The sequence below is a fragment of the Triticum aestivum genome, chromosome 7A, assembly GCF_018294505.1.
Source record: "Triticum aestivum cultivar Chinese Spring chromosome 7A, IWGSC CS RefSeq v2.1, whole genome shotgun sequence".
Classification (NCBI taxonomy): domain Eukaryota; kingdom Viridiplantae; phylum Streptophyta; class Magnoliopsida; order Poales; family Poaceae; genus Triticum; species Triticum aestivum.
In genome coordinates, this window is record NC_057812.1 from 647,700,107 (window position 1) to 647,716,524 (window position 16,418).

The following is a 16,418-nucleotide window of genomic DNA, read 5'->3' on the forward strand; positions in this document are numbered from 1 at the left end:
ACTGGAGCAGTGCCGATGCCGATGACGCGAAGCTCACGGTCGCCACCGCCAGGATTTTTCGCCTCACCAAGGCCGGGCTCACCCTTGAGATGATCGGGGCGGATTTCATCTGCCACCGAATCGCTCCATTGCATAACAAGGGGAGGCTGGCCTGGCTCTTCACGAACGCGGCGGACATCATGCGACTCTGCCCCGGCCTCGGCCACAACTTCTCCGTGTTGGCGCACACCCACTTCTGCCAGCGGCTCTTCCAGCTCGATGTGGACCACGACGGCAAGGCCGAGAGGTCCCGCAAGGCTGCGAAGGCCGGCAAGGTCGTCAAGGGGCCCTTCTTTGGGTTCCCCGCGGGGGTGGTCCCGCTAAGCAACAACTCGCGCCAGACCAACATCATCGCCATGATGCCGGACTGCAACGCGCACGACCCCGTCCGAAACTGGGTCGCGCTGCCAGAGGAGCGCGTGCAGGAGTTTTTTGACACCCTGAAGGAGAAGTACATCCGCGAGGAGCCGCGGCTCATCCAGGACACCACCCAGGCAGAGCTGGACCACATCGCCGCCAGGGCGGCGGAGGCGGAGCTCGCCAGGGAGGCCGGCAGCGCCGGCGGCGTGGAGGACAAATCCATGGCGGCCGCAGAAGAGAAGGAGCTCGCCCAGTGGGTGGAGTCCGCTGGGGAGGCCAGCAGCGCCGGCACTGGGGCTCCTCTTATTGGAGACGACGACGACGAGACGTCCGAGGAGGAGGCTGAAGCTGTCGAGCCCCCAGCCACGAGGAAAGGGCGAGTCATGTGATGGGCCAGCTCCGCGAGCTGGTTCGGCCCGGTAGGGCCATGCCACCTTGGCAAGCCCAGGAGACGTCTACGCGCCAAACAAGGGCTGCGGCGGCGAAGAAGTTGCTGAAGGCCGCGATGGCGAAGAAGAAGGCATCTACTTCTTGCTGGGGAACGTAGCAGAAATTCAAAAAATTTCCTACGTAACACCAAGATCTATCTATGGAGAGACCAGCAACGAGTAGAAAGGAGAGTGCATCTACATACCCTTGTAGATCTCTAAGCGGAAGCGTTCAAGTGAACGGGGTTGATGGAGTCGTACTCGTCGTGATTCAGATCACCGATGATCCTAGTGCCGAACGGACGGCACCTCCGCGTTCAACACACGTACAGCTCGACGATGTCTCCCACGCCTTGATCCAGCAAGGAGAGAGGGAGAGGTTGAGGAAGACTCCATCCAGCAGCAGCACAACGGCGTGGTGGTGATGGAGGAGCGTGGCAATCCTGCAGGGCTTCGCCAAGCACCTACGGGAGAGGAGGAGGTGTCACGGGAGGGAGGGAGGCGCCAAGGGCTCAGGTATGGATGCCCTCCCTCCCCTCCACTATATATAGGGGCAGGGGAGAGGGGGGAGGCGCAGCCTTGCCCCTTCCTCCAAGGAAAGGGGTGCGGCTAAGAGGGGGGGAGGAGTCCATCCTCCCCAAGGCACCTCGGAGGTGCCTTCCCCCTTTAGGACTCTCCCCTTTTTCCTATATCTTGGCGCATGGGCCTCTAGGGGCTGGTGCCCTTGGCCCATGTAGGCCAAGGCGCACCCCCTACAGCCCATGTGGCCCCCCGGGGCAGGTGGCCCCACCCGGTGGGCCCCCGGGACCCTTCCGGTGGTCCCGGTACAATACCGATGACCCCGAAACTTGTCCCGATGGCCGAAACAGGACTTCCTATATATAAATCTTTACCTCCGGACCATTCCGGAACTCCTCGTGACGTCCGGGATCTCATCCGGGACTCCGAACAACATTCGGTAACCACATACAAGCTTCCTTTATAACCCTAGCGTCATCGAACCTTAAGTGTGTAGACCCTACGGGTTCGGGAGACATGTAGTCATGACCGAGATGTTCTCCGGTCAATAACCAACAGCGGGATCTGGATACCCATGTTGGCTCCCACATGTTCCACGATGATCTCATCGGATGAACCACGATGTCAAGGACTCAATCAATCCCGTATACAATTCCCTTTGTCTAGCGGTATGGTACTTGCCCGAGATTCGATCGTCGGTATACCGATACCTTGTTCAATCTCGTTACCGGCAAGTCTCTTTACTCGTTCCGTAACACATCATCCCGTGATCAACCCCTTGGTCACATTGTGCACATTATGATGATGTCCTACCGAGTGGGCCCAGAGATACCTCTCCGTTTACACGGAGTGACAAAATCCCAATCTCGATTCGTGCCAACCCAACAGACACTTTCAGAGATACCCGTAGTGTACCTTTATAGCCACCCAGTTACGTTGTGACGTTTGGCACACCCAAAGCACTCCTACGGTATCCGGGAGTTGCACAATCTCATGGTCTAAGGAAATGATACTTGACATTAGAAAAGCTTTAGCATACGAACTACATGATCTTGTGCTAGGCTTAGGATTGGGTCTTGTCCATCACATCATTCTCCTAATGATGTGATCCCGTTATCAACGACATCCAATGTCCATGGTCAGGAAACCGTAACCATCTATTGATTAACGAGCTAGTCAACTAGAGGCTTACTAGGGACATGGTGTTGTCTATGTATCCACACATGTATCTGAGTTTCCTATCAATACAATTCTAGCATGGATAATAAACGATTATCATGAACAAGGAAATATAATAATAATCAATTTATTATTGCCTCTAGGGCATATTTCCAACAGTCTCCCACTTGCACTAGAGTCAATAATCTAGTTCACATCGATATGTGATTAACACTCAAGGTCACATCCCCATGTGACTAACACCCAAAGAGTTTACTAGAGTCAATAATCTAGTTCACATTTACCATGTGATTAACACTCGATGAGTTCTGGGTTTGATCATGTTATGCTTGTGAGAGAGGTTATAGTCAACGGGTCTGAACCTTTCAGATCCGTGTGTGCTTTACAAATCTCTATGTCATCTCCTAGATGCAGCTACCACGTTCTATTTGGAGCTATTCCAAATAACTGTTCTACTTGGAGCTATTCTAAATTGTTGCTCCATTATACGTATCCGGTATCTCTACTCAGAGCTATCCGGATAGGTGTTAAGCTTGCATCGACGTAACCCTTTACGACGAACTCTTTTACCACCTCCATAATTGAGAAAATTCCTTAGTCCACTAGTTACTAAGGATAACTTTGACCGCTGTCCTGTGATCCATTCTTGGATCACTCTTGTACCCCTTGACTGACTCATGGTAAAGCACACTTCAGGTGCGGTACACAGCATAGCATACTGTAGAGCCTATGTCTTAAGCATAGGGGACGACCTTCGTTCCTTTCTCTCTATTCTGCCATGGTCGAGCTTTAAGTCTTAACTTCATACCTTACAACTCAGGCAAGAACTCCTTCTTTGACTGATCCATCTTGAACACCTTCAAGATCACGTCAAGGCATGTGCTCATTTGAAAGTACTATTAAGCGTTTTGATCTATCCTTATAGATCTTGATGCTCAATGTTCAAGTAGCTTAATCCAGGTTTTCCATTGAAAACACTTTCCAAATAACCCTATATGCTTTCCAGAAATTCTACGTCATTTCTGATCATTAATATGTCAACAACATATACTCATCAGAAATTCTATAGTGCTCCCACTCACTTCTTTGGAAATACAAGTTTCTCATAAACTTTGTATACACCCAAAATCTTTGATCATCATCAAAGCATACATTCCAACTCCGAGATGCTCACTCCAGTCCTCAGAAGGATTGCTGGAGCTTTGCATACTTATTAGCATATTTCAGGATAGACAAAACCTTCCGGTTGTATCACATACAACCTTTCCTCAAGAATCGTCGAGGAAACAATGTTTTGACATCCTATCTGCAAGATTTCATAAATAATGCAGTAATTGCTAATATAATTCCAACAGACTCTTAGCATCGCTACGAGTGAGAAAGTCTCATCGTAGTCAACTCCTTGAACTTGTCGAAAAACATCTTAACGACAAGTCGAGCTTTCTCAATGGTGACACTTACCATCATTGTCTGTCTTCCTTTCAAAATCCATATGTACCTAACAGCCTTACGACCATCAAGTAGTTCTTCCAAAGTCTACACTTTGTTTTCATACATGGATCCTCTCTCGGATTTTATGGCCTTGAGCCATTTATCGGAATCCGGGCCCACCATCGCTTCTCCATAGCTCGTAGGTTCATTGTTGTCTAGCAACATGACTTCCAAGACAGGATTACTGTACCACTCTGAAGTAGTACGTATCCTTGTCACCCTACGAGGTTTGGGAGTGACTTGATCTGAAGTTTCATGATCACTATCATAAGCTTCCACTTCAATTGGTGTAGGTGCCACAGGAACAACTTCCTGTGCCCTGCTACACACTGGTTGAAGTGACGGTTCAATAACCTCATCAAGTCTCCACCATCCTCCCACTCAATTCTTTCGAGAGAAACCTTTCCTCGAGAAAGGACCCGATTCTAGAAACAATTCCATATTGCTTTCGGATCTGAATTAGGAGGTATACCCAACTGTTTTGGGTGTCCTATGAAGATGTACTTTATCCGCTTTGGGTTCGAGCTTAATCCTGAAACTTTTTCACATAAGCGTCGCAGCCCCAAACCTTTAAGAAACGACAACTTAGGTTTCTCTAAACCATAATTCATACGGTGTCATCTCATCGGAATTACGTGGTGCCCTATTTAAAGTGAATGTGGTTGTCTTTAATGCCTAACCCATAAACTATCGTGGCAGTTCGATAAGAGACATCATGGTATGCATCATATCCAATAGGGTGCAACTATGATGTTCGGACACACCATCACACTATGGTGTTCCAGGCGGTATTAATTGTGAAACAATTTCCACAATGTCTTAATTGTGTGTCAAAACTCGTAACTCAGATACTCATCTCTATGATCATATCATAGACATTTTATCCTCTTGTCACAATGATCTTCTACTTCACTCTGAAATTACTTGAACCATTCAATAATTCAGACTTGTGTTTCATCAAGTAAATATTCTCAACATCTACTCGAATCATCTGTGAAGTAAGAACATAACGATATTCACTGCATGCCTCAGCACTCATTGGACTGCACACATCAAAATGTGTTACTTCCAACAAGTTGCTATCTTGTTCCATCTTACTGAAAACGAGGCTTTTCAGTCATCTTGCCCATGTGGTATGATTTGCATGTCCCAAGTGATTGAAAATCAAGTGAGTCAAAATGGTCCATTTGCATGGAGTTTCTTCATGCATATACACCAATAGACATGGTTCGCATGTCTCAAACTTTTCAAAAACGAGTGAGTCCAAAGATCCATCAACATGGAGCTTCTTCATGCGTTTTAAACCAATATGACTTACATGGCAGTGCCACCAGTAAGTGGTACTATCATTACTATCTTTTGGCATGAAAATGTGTATCACTACGATCGAGATTCAATAAACCATTTTTAGGTGCAAGACCACTGAAGGTATTATTCAAATAAATAGAGTAACCATTATTCTCTTTAAATGAATAACCGTATTGCGATAGACATAATCCAATCATGTCTATGCTCAACGCAAACACCAATCTCGATGGTAGAGGGAGCGTGCGATGCTTGATCATATCAACTTGGAAAAACTTCCAACACATATCGTCAGCTCACCTTTAGCTAGTCTCCGTTTATTCCGTAGCCTTTTGTTTCGAGTTACTAACACTTAGCAACCGAACTGGTATCTAATACCCTGGTGCTACTAGGAGTACTAGCAAAGTACACATTAACACAATGTATATCCAATATACTTCTATCGACCTTGCCAGCCTTCTTATCTACCAAGTATCTAGGGTAATTCTGCTCTAGTGGTTGTTCCCCTTATTACAGAAGCACTTAGTCTCGGGTTTGGGTTTTACCTTGGGTTTCTTCACTAGAGCAGCAGCTGATTTGCCGTTTCATGAAGTATCCCTTCTTGCCCTTGCCCTTCTTGAAACTAGTGGTTTCACCAACCATCAACAATTGATGCTCCTTCTTGATTTCTACTTTCGCGGTGTCAAACATCGCGAATACCTCAAGGATCATCATATCTATCCCTGATATGTTATAGTTCATCACGAAGCTCTAGCAGCTTGGTGGCAATGACTTTGGAGAACCATCACTGTCTTATCTGGAAGATCAACTCCCACTCGATTCAAATGATTGTTGTACTCAGACAATCTGAGCACAAGCTCAACAATTGAGCTTTTCTCCTTAGTTTGCAGGTTAAGAAAGTCATCGGAGGTCTTATACCTCTTGACATGGGCACGAGCCTGAAATCCCAATTTCAGCCCTCAAAACATCTCATATGTTTCGCGATGTTTCAAAAACGTCTTTGGTGCCTCAACTCTAAACCGTTTAACTGAACTATCACGTAGTTATCAAAACGTGTATGTCAGATGTTCGCAACAACCACAGACAACGTTCGAGGTTCAGCACACTGAGCGGTGCATTAAGGACATAAGCCTTCTATGAAGCAATGAGGACAATCCTCAGTTTACGGACCTAGTCCGCATAATTGCTACTATCAACTTTCAACTAATTTTTCTCTAGGAACATATCTAAACAGTAGAACTATAGCGTGAGCTACGACATAATTTGCAAAAACCTTTTGACTATGTTCAGGATAATTAAGTTCATCTTATGAACTCCCACTCAGATAGACATCCCTCTAGTCATCTAAGTGATTACATGATCCGAGTCAAACTAGGCCGTGTCCGATCATCACGTGAGACGGACTAGTCATCATCGGTGAACATCTTCATGTTGATCGTATCTTCTATACGACTCATGTTCGACCTTTCGGTCTCCGTGTTCCGAGGCCATGTCTGTACATGCTAGGCTCGTCAAGTTAACCCTAAGTGTTTCGCGTGTGTTCCGAGGCCATGTCTGTACATGCTAGGCTCGTCAACACCCGTTGTATTTGAACGTCTGAATAAACACCCGATCATCACGTGATGTTTTGAAACAGCGAACTGTCGCAACGGTGCACAGTTAGGGGAGAACACTTCTTGAAATTGTTGTAAGGGATCATCTTATTTACTACCGTCGTTCTAAGCAAATAAGATGTATAAACATGATAAACATCACATGCAATCAAATAGTGACATGATATGGCCATCATCACTTTGCTCCTTTTGATCTCCATCTTCGGGGCTCCATGATCATCATCGTCACCGGCATGACACCATGATCTCCATCATCATGATCTCCATCATCGTGTCTTCATGAAGTTGCCTCGCCAACTATTACTTCTACTACTATGGCTAACGGTTAGCAATAAAGTAAAGTAATTACATGACGTTTAAGTTGACACGCAGGTCACAAATAAATAAAGACAACTCCTATGGCTCCTGCCGGTTGTCATACTCATCGACATGCAAGTCGTGATTCCTATTACAAGAACATGATCAATCTCATACATCACATATATCATTCATCACATCCTTTTTGGCCATATCACATCACATAGCATACCCTGCAAAAACAAGTTAGACGTCCTCTAATTGTTGTTTGCATGTTTTACGTGGCTGCTATGGGTTTCTAGCAAGAACGTTTCTTACCTACGCATGAACCACAACGTGATATGCCAATTGCTATTTACCCTTCATAAGGACCCTTTTCATCGAATCCGATCCGACTAAAGTGGGAGAGACAGACACCCGCCAGCCACCTTATGCAACTAGTGCATGTTTGTCGGTGGAACCGGTCTCACGTAAGCGTACGTGTAAGGTTGGTCCGGGCCGCTTCATCCCACGATGCCGCCGAATCAAGATAAGACTAGTAACGGCAAGCATATTGAACAATATCGACGCCCACAACTACTTTGTGTTCTACTCGTGCAAAGAATCTACGCAATAGACCTAGCTCATGATGCCACTGTTGGGGAACGTAGCAGAAATTCAAAAATTTTCCTACGTATCACCAAGATCTATCTATGGAGAGACCAGCAACGAGTAGAAAGGAGAGTGCATCTACATACCCTTGTAGATCGCTAAGCGGAAGCGTTCAAGTGAACGGGGTTGATGGAGTCGTACTCGTCGTGATTCAGATCACCGATGATCCTAGTGCCGAACGGACGGCACCTCCGCGTTCAACACACGTACAGCTCGACGATGTCTCCCACGCCTTGATCCAGCAAGGAGAGAGGGAGAGGTTGAGGAAGACTCCATCCAGCAGCAGCACAACGGCGTGGTGGTGATGGAGGAGCGTGGCAATCCTGCAGGGCTTCGCCAAGCACCTACGGGAGAGGAGGAGGTGTCACGGGAGGGAGGGAGGCGCCAAGGGCTCAGGTATGGATGCCCTCCCTCCCCTCCACTATATATAGGGGCAGGGGAGAGGGGGGAGGCGCAGCCTTGCCCCTTCCTCCAAGGAAGGGGTGCGGCTAAGAGGGGGGAGGAGTCCATCCTCCCCAAGGCACCTCGGAGGTGCCTTCCCCCTTTAGGACTCTCCCCTTTTTCCTATATCTTGGCGCATGGGCCTCTAGGGGCTGGTGCCCTTGGCCCATGTAGGCCAAGGCGCACCCCCTACAGCCCATGTGGCCCCCCGGGGCAGGTGGCCCCACCCGGTGGGCCCCCGGGACCCTTCCGGTGGTCCCGGTACAATACCGATGACCCCGAAACTTGTCCCGATGGCCGAAACAGGACTTCCTATATATAAATCTTTACCTCCGGACCATTCCGGAACTCCTCGTGACGTCCGGGATCTCATCCGGGACTCCGAACAACATTCGGTAACCACATACAAGCTTCCTTTATAACCCTAGCGTCATCGAACCTTAAGTGTGTAGACCCTACGGGTTCGGGAGACATGTAGTCATGACCGAGATGTTCTCCGGTCAATAACCAACAGCGGGATCTGGATACCCATGTTGGCTCCCACATGTTCCACGATGATCTCATCGGATGAACCACGATGTCAAGGACTCAATCAATCCCGTATACAATTCCCTTTGTCTAGCGGTATGGTACTTGCCCGAGATTCGATCGTCGGTATACCGATACCTTGTTCAATCTCGTTACCGGCAAGTCTCTTTACTCGTTCCGTAACACATCATCCCGTGATCAACCCCTTGGTCACATTGTGCACATTATGATGATGTCCTACCGAGTGGGCCCAGAGATACCTCTCCGTTTACACGGAGTGACAAAATCCCAATCTCGATTCGTGCCAACCCAACAGACACTTTCAGAGATACCCGTAGTGTACCTTTATAGCCACCCAGTTACGTTGTGACGTTTGGCACACCCAAAGCACTCCTACGGTATCCGGGAGTTGCACAATCTCATGGTCTAAGGAAATGATACTTGACATTAGAAAAGCTTTAGCATACGAACTACATGATCTTGTGCTAGGCTTAGGATTGGGTCTTGTCCACCACATCATTCTCCTAATGATGTGATCCCGTTATCAACGACATCCAATGTCCATGGTCAGGAAACCGTAACCATCTATTGATTAACGAGCTAGTCAACTAGAGGCTTACTAGGGACATGGTGTTGTCTATGTATCCACACATGTATCTGAGTTTCCTATCAATACAATTCTAGCATGGATAATAAACGATTATCATGAACAAGGAAATATAATAATAATCAATTTATTATTGCCTCTAGGGCATATTTCCAACACTTCTTCTTCGTGTAAGCGTTCCCCAACTCCACTTGCTTCCCCTCCTCCGGCAGGTGACGACACGGAGGTCTTCTTCGACCTCGGATCTCTCAGCCCGAGGAGGAAGAGGAAGGCAGCGGAAGAAGAAACGGAGGACGAGTAAGTGCTTCAGCTCTTGTCATCTCCGTCCCTCCGGGCCGTATCTCTTTTCTTGACTTGGCTTCATCTCGGCAGGGATACGGAGACACTGGCCCAGAGGGTGAAGAGGGCTAGGTCTTCGGCGGGCGGCCAGCCCCCGGCGGGCACCTTTAATGCACCACTGGTGGTGATGAGCAGCCCGGAAAGCAGCCCCCGGCACAACCCCCATCGTAAGCTCATCACCCGCCCCTCGCCAATGTGTGTCGGGGGTACGATCCTTGGTGCTGACCTTGCCGTGATCGCAGGAGGATGGTAGCAGCAGGGGGAGCCACAGAGGGCCACCCCCAACACGCCGCCTCCGTCAACCACGCCGCCCCAAGGGGCGTCCCCGCCAAGGGCGCCAAGCACTGAGCCCATGCACACGGAGGAGGAGGAGAACTTGGGGGCCCGCGGCTCCACCTTGGCGCCAGATGTTGGCGGGGAGGGGACCTCTGCTTCCCAGCCCGGTACGGGTGAGCCACTTGCCTTCCGTCCCTGCCTTTTCCTTTTATGTTTTTTGCTTCGCCTTATCCCCTTCTCGGTATCCAGGTCCTTCTTCGGTGGATCTAGAGGACATAGATACCGTCGTCGAGGATGTTGCCATGGGCGCCGCGATGAAGGCCGAGAAGATCGCCGCCGAGGAGGCCACCCAGGGCGCTCCCTAGGACGCCGCCAAGGGGGCTGCCGGGAAGCCCGGCAAGGCTACTACCGAGGAGGCCGGCAAGGGACCTGTTGGGGAGGCCGGCGAGCCCATTGCCAAGGAGGAGGTGGTTGATGACCAGCCTTCCTCCTCCGCTACCTCTGGCTCCGGCAGGTACCTGAGGGTGAGCGACGACCTTTTCGTCCACCTCCCAGGGTCGTCGAGCTCCAGGGCGCCCATCGAGGGAGAGGTCTTCGACGAAGAGGTGCTTGCCGCCGCCGGGCTCGAGGTTGTTGATGAGCCGAGCGCCGATGGAGATGGTTCTCAGGAGGAGCGTCTTCTCCAGGCCATGGGCGCCAACTTCTGAAAGCTCCAGGCGCTCCACCGCGCCCGCCTGGACAAGGCCAAGTCCAGGGCGGCAGCAGTGGACAAGGCGGAGGCGGGCCTCAAGGTGCGTGTCGCCGAGACGCAGACTTGGTTCCGCCAAGCTTGTGAGGAGCTGAAGGCCGCCCAAGGCGAGCTGGCCAAGCTTGAGGTGGAGCTCACCATGAAGCAGGCCAACATTGAGAAGGCCTAGGAGACGGCGGAGAGCTTGGCCGCCGCAGCCGAGGCCGCTCGTTCCTAGCACCAGGCCACGCTGAACTCCCAGGAGGAGGACCTTGCCGCGCCTGAGGAGAAGCTTGCCACAATGCTCCGCGGCAAGGATGAGGAGGTGGAGAAGCTCGTCATGGAGCGGACCCAGGGGCTGGAGCAGAGGCATAGGGAGGCACTCAATGCCCAGGCTCAGGTTCATGCCGACAAGATGAAGGAGCTGGAGATGGAGCGGGACTAGCTGAAAAACCAGGTCCTGACGCTGTCCAAGGAGAAGACACGCTCAACAGCACTCTGACGGAGGCGCAGGGCACGGTCCTCAGCAGGGCTGGGGAGCTCTCCGAGGCCAACAACTCCATCAAAGACCTCAAGCTGAAGCTGGAGGGTCTCGAGGGGATGTTGTCGGAGAGCAAGGCTCAGGAGGAGACCCTGACCAAGAATCTGGAGACCGAGAAGCATCTGCGGAAGGACGACGCCCTCGCCCACAAGGAGCACGTGGAGGGCGAGAACTGCTGGCTCAATTGCTTCACCGCCGTTGCCGACAAGGCCACCACGCAGCTAGCTACCATGGGGATACCGGATGTGAGGTACGCCCCGGAGCCGAACTTGAGCGCCAACTGCAGCCTGACCCTGTTCTTTGAGAGGGTTGTCGGTGCCTTGGAGCGGCTTCGTGCCAACCGGGCAGCCTCGCTGGCCAATGAGGCCCGGAGGCTTTGCCAGGGTGCCATGACCAAGGTTCTCAACAAGATGGCGTACCGGAACCCCAACCTCGATTTCGACGCTGCGTTGGACAGCTTGCCGGCGGGTGTGGACCTTGCGGCGCTCAAGGAGCGTATCAAGCCCATCATCAGCCGCATCGGTGAAATCGAGAGGGTGGAGGGCCAGCGCCGAGATTAGGCACCCCGTCTCCCACTGTCACTGTAGGTTCATGACCAAGACAATTTTTATCTTTAGTTAGAACCGCAACAACAATTGATGTAATATAACTCTGCAGCACTTTTGGTACAATGCATGTTATCTTTCTGTTCGATCTTCCCTTTTTATGTTTACACTACGTTAAATGGGTAGGCTTGCCGGCGCGTAAACCCAGGGTGGCACCTTGAGGACGGATCCCCAATGGCCTGCCGGGTGTGCTTGCTGCCGAGCGAACCACCTTACCGCTCTCAATGCGGCCGCTCGAACTGTCGAGCTTGACTCGAGTCAGAATCAAGAGCGTTGCCAATTGCGGAAGGCTACCCTGCCACTCTCGACGCGGCCGCTTGAACTGTTGAGCGGACTCGAAACAGAACAAGGGCATTGCCAATTGCGGAAGGGCCCCTTTGCGTGCAGGCTTTCATACATAGGGCAGGACCTTCGAGGACAATAACCTCATATATAAAAAGGAAATTGCTTAAGGTTTCGTATGACAGCTTTCCTGTCGCCGCACCGGCGTCCTTAGTGCTTGCAGGCAGCATCATTCTCTTGGTCGTCTTCTTCTCTGGCGGCCATGGCCACGAGAAGCTGCTAAGCCGGCCGCTAGACCAGATTCTCACAACTGCGCCTCCCCTACCTGGCGCGCCAAAGCTGTCGGTGGGAACGACACCTATGGGATCACTGGGATCCCTTCTATGGTCGATGGATGCGGGATCATGAGAAGAGCAGGTTTAGGAGCTAGCACATAGATCGTTTGCCCCAGGTTCGGGCTGCGAGGATGCGTAAAACACTAGTCCTGCTTTGGTGGATGTATTGAGTGTTCTTGAGCTTTTTGAACTAGCTACGGTGGCTGTGCCGTGCCAAAAAGCCGAATCCCTCAGCTGGTCGCCTCGGGCCTCCTTTTATAGGAAAAAGCGGTTGCCACAGTGACACATAGGAGGTGGAAAGTCCTACAGTGCGCGAGCTTATCGCACGACATTACGGGAAAAAGTGCATTAAATGCGCTACGTAGGTGTCCATTAGCTTTATCGGGGACGGGAACGAGGCCCGTCCCGTCCGTCGCCGCTTCGCCTCGCTCGACACGCGCCCAGACCAGCGATGCATGCAGCACCATGTAGGCAGGCAGGTAGCTGAGGTGGCGCGGTGGTAGGGCCTTCATGAAGATATGCATGCCGCCACGTATGTGCTTGCTGATTTGGCCTGGAAGCTGCATGTTGCCACGCAGGTGCTTGCCCAGTTGGTTGGGCTGGCAGCTGCATGCGAACGGCGGTGGAGTCTTGGCTGATGCGGGCCTGGCGGTGGCCCTGCTGATGCCCTCGGCAAGGGTCTTGTCGGGAGCTGGGCAAGGCTCTTGCCGTGGCGTTGCTGTCATCCCCGACAAGGGTCTTGCTGGGGGTCTTGTGGATTTCCTTGGCTAGGATCCTGCCGAGGGTCGTCGTCTTCTAATCCTCATCTGATCTTGTGTTTATGATCTTGACGAAGATTTGCATGCCACGACAGAGGCGCCTCTCAAGCCTTGGTTCCGACGCAGTTGTTTGGGTCGGAGCCTGTGGGCACAAGGGTGGCTCGCTCTGCTGGTGTTGGGCAAGTTGCCCCGGCAAGGCTCTTGCCGGGGCTGCGGGGGGCCGCCTCGGCAAGGATCTTGCCGAGGGAGTCCACCTTGCCCTCTTGCCCTCCCGCGCTTCTGGTCTTGGCGTCGCCTTGGTTGTCTTGTGCTTCGGCTTCTTTCCGGCTTCTCTCCTCTGCCCTACTAAGTGTGGCCGCGGCGCGTGGCTCTGACTGCCCGTGCACAAGTAAAAGGGTCAAAAGAAGAGCCCCTAGTTTTGTACACCGACATGGCGGGTGGAGTGGCGAGCTACAACGAGCTTATCCGCAGGGCCAGGTGCGCTCGGCTACGACGGAGTTCGGCGGCATTGGGGCGGTGGTGGAACCCGACGAGTCTAAGCGGGGAGGCGAGCCACCGGTGTGGGCTTGGAGGAGCGTGTGCGACGGAGATTGGTCCAGTAGCGGGCGAGGGAGCTCCTACTAGCTGCGCACGCGAGGGTTCAGACGGCGAGGGCGGCGGCGGTGATGGTTTGGTGTTCTCAATCCGATGCCTGCGGAGAGAGAGAGAGAGGAAAGGGAAATATGGGAGGTTGTGGTCGAGGCGCGAATGCAGTCGCTGTCCGGCTCCTGCGTACACCCGATTCCTACATTCCCCACGTCCTAGTTGAGAGGGCTCCTTTTGCATCGATCGGGCCATGCTGAGTAGGCCACGCAAGGAACCAATCATACTGGAATTTGCATGGCGGGTGCGAGCTACTCCCTCCGTTTCAAAATAGATGACCCAACTTTATACTAAAGTTAGTATAAAGTTGAGTCATCTATTTTGGAACGGAGGGAGTAGATGCTAACCAGTTATCCAAACATGCCCTTAGCGCGCGCGCTCTCTCTCTCTCCTGACACACTCTCCGCCTCTCACGCGCATGCATTGTATAAGGTTCCCGCTGACAATTAGAAAAAGTGTTCTCGCTCACTCACTTGTCTAGAAAAGCAAGATTGGTTCTCTTTTCAATTTAAAATTGGATTCCAAGAAATGTTTCTCTCTAAAGTTCGTGTCACGGGTGGTCGTTTTGTGTGTATACGAAGTGTCAGAGAAATTGACCAGTATCGGCATCTGCCATCTGACTTTTTCTAGTGCGGACTGGAGAGAGAGCAAGAATCCTAGCATCAGCTACAGTACCCACGCCTGCCGTATTACTGTTCACTAGGTCAGCTAAACAGAACACTATCACAGAACATGGCACAAACTCTAGGCATTGTATCTGCATGGAGGTATAGGATAACCGGGTGTCCCGACGCCTGGGACCTAAAAGCCTGTCTGATACGACCTCCATTTCATAATTTATTGCGCTGGCGTTTTTTTTAGATTTAAGTTTTATCATCATCCCACGTTGGTTAAATTTATGATAAAACTTAAATCTTAAAAAATGCGGACGCACTACATTAAGAAATGGAGTAAGTATATCATTGATGTAAAAACATTTGTATAAATAGAATATAAAACAAACTTTTATTTTCGAAGATATCAAGCATCTAAACAGTTTTTTTTCAACCGGGCTCACATCTCTTTCTATTAATTTTGCAATCAACGAAAATACATCAATCTGTTTGTAGTTCAACATAGTTCGCTAACTAAGCACCGAGCCAAATAGATCAACTACCAAGCAAAAGGTGACTGAAAGGGGGGAGCGAGTTGGTGCATCGCCAGAAAACCCACCGCGCATGATGACCTTGAAACGGATTATGAGCCATGGGGCGAAAACCTGACGACACTACAACCACTACTCGAACATATGACCGTCTAGAGAGCAAACTCCATAGAATAGGACCAGCAGAACCACAAAGACAATCCAGCGGGCATCAAACCCCAGTGGATATAGGCCATGCTAAATAAGAAATGAAAGAGCTAGCCAATCTGAATACCAGACTACTAGGAAAAGGGCTATAACTAATATGGATATTAATGGCGCACCATATATGTGGTGCACCACTGCTATATAGCAGTGGCGCACCGGATACAGGTGCGTCATTAGTGTCCTCATTACTAATGGCGCACCACACACGGTGTGCCATTACTAAATTTTTTTCCAAAACTACTAATGCCGCACCAAGGCACATTGCGCTATTACTAGTTTTAACTAACTAGTAATGACGCACCACACACTCCGTGCGCCACTACTAACATTTTTTTTTACTTTTTTTTTAAAACTAGTAATGGCGCACCAAGGTAGAGTGCGTCATTACTAGTTAAAACTAATAATGGCGCACCACAACCAAGGTGCGCCACTACTAACAATTTCTTTTGCATAAATAGTAATGGCGCACCACCTAATAATGCGCCATTAGTAACCAGGGTTACTAATGGCGCATTATTAGGTGGTGCGCCATTAGTAACCTAAGACCAGCTAGATATTTTGGACAACCACCTACCACACTCACTTTCCCCACTTCATTCTCTCCACCTCCTCCTCCAAACTTGTATCGGCCGCCTCCTCCTCCTCACCTCATTTGCACCATAGATTCACCCAAATTAAGTGGTTAAATTTCCTTTTTTGATAGGTAACTAAGGGGAAAGCTTCTTTATGTTGTAGATCTACTTTTTTCTCCCTCCAACAACGTGCACATGCATTTTTATGGCCTAGATCTACGTATGTTTGTGGTGTTGCATATGTTTGTGTTTGTAGGTACTGGTATTTGAAATGCGATAGTTGCCAATATTTTGCCGGAATGTTGATTCATTTCCGTTTCGGCGAGAATTTGGCACTATGCATTCTTTTTTATCCTATTTTTAGGCAAAGTCATGCCAAAAAAAAATTTGGTTATAAAATATCGTTTTGCTCTACCCCGCAGGCGACCATGGTCCGCACGATGACTGAAGGCATCGTGAATAGGTTTTTGAGCTCCGCGAAGGCCGAGATGCTTCAAAAGAACTAGATGGAGATAAGATGTCCGTGTCAAAG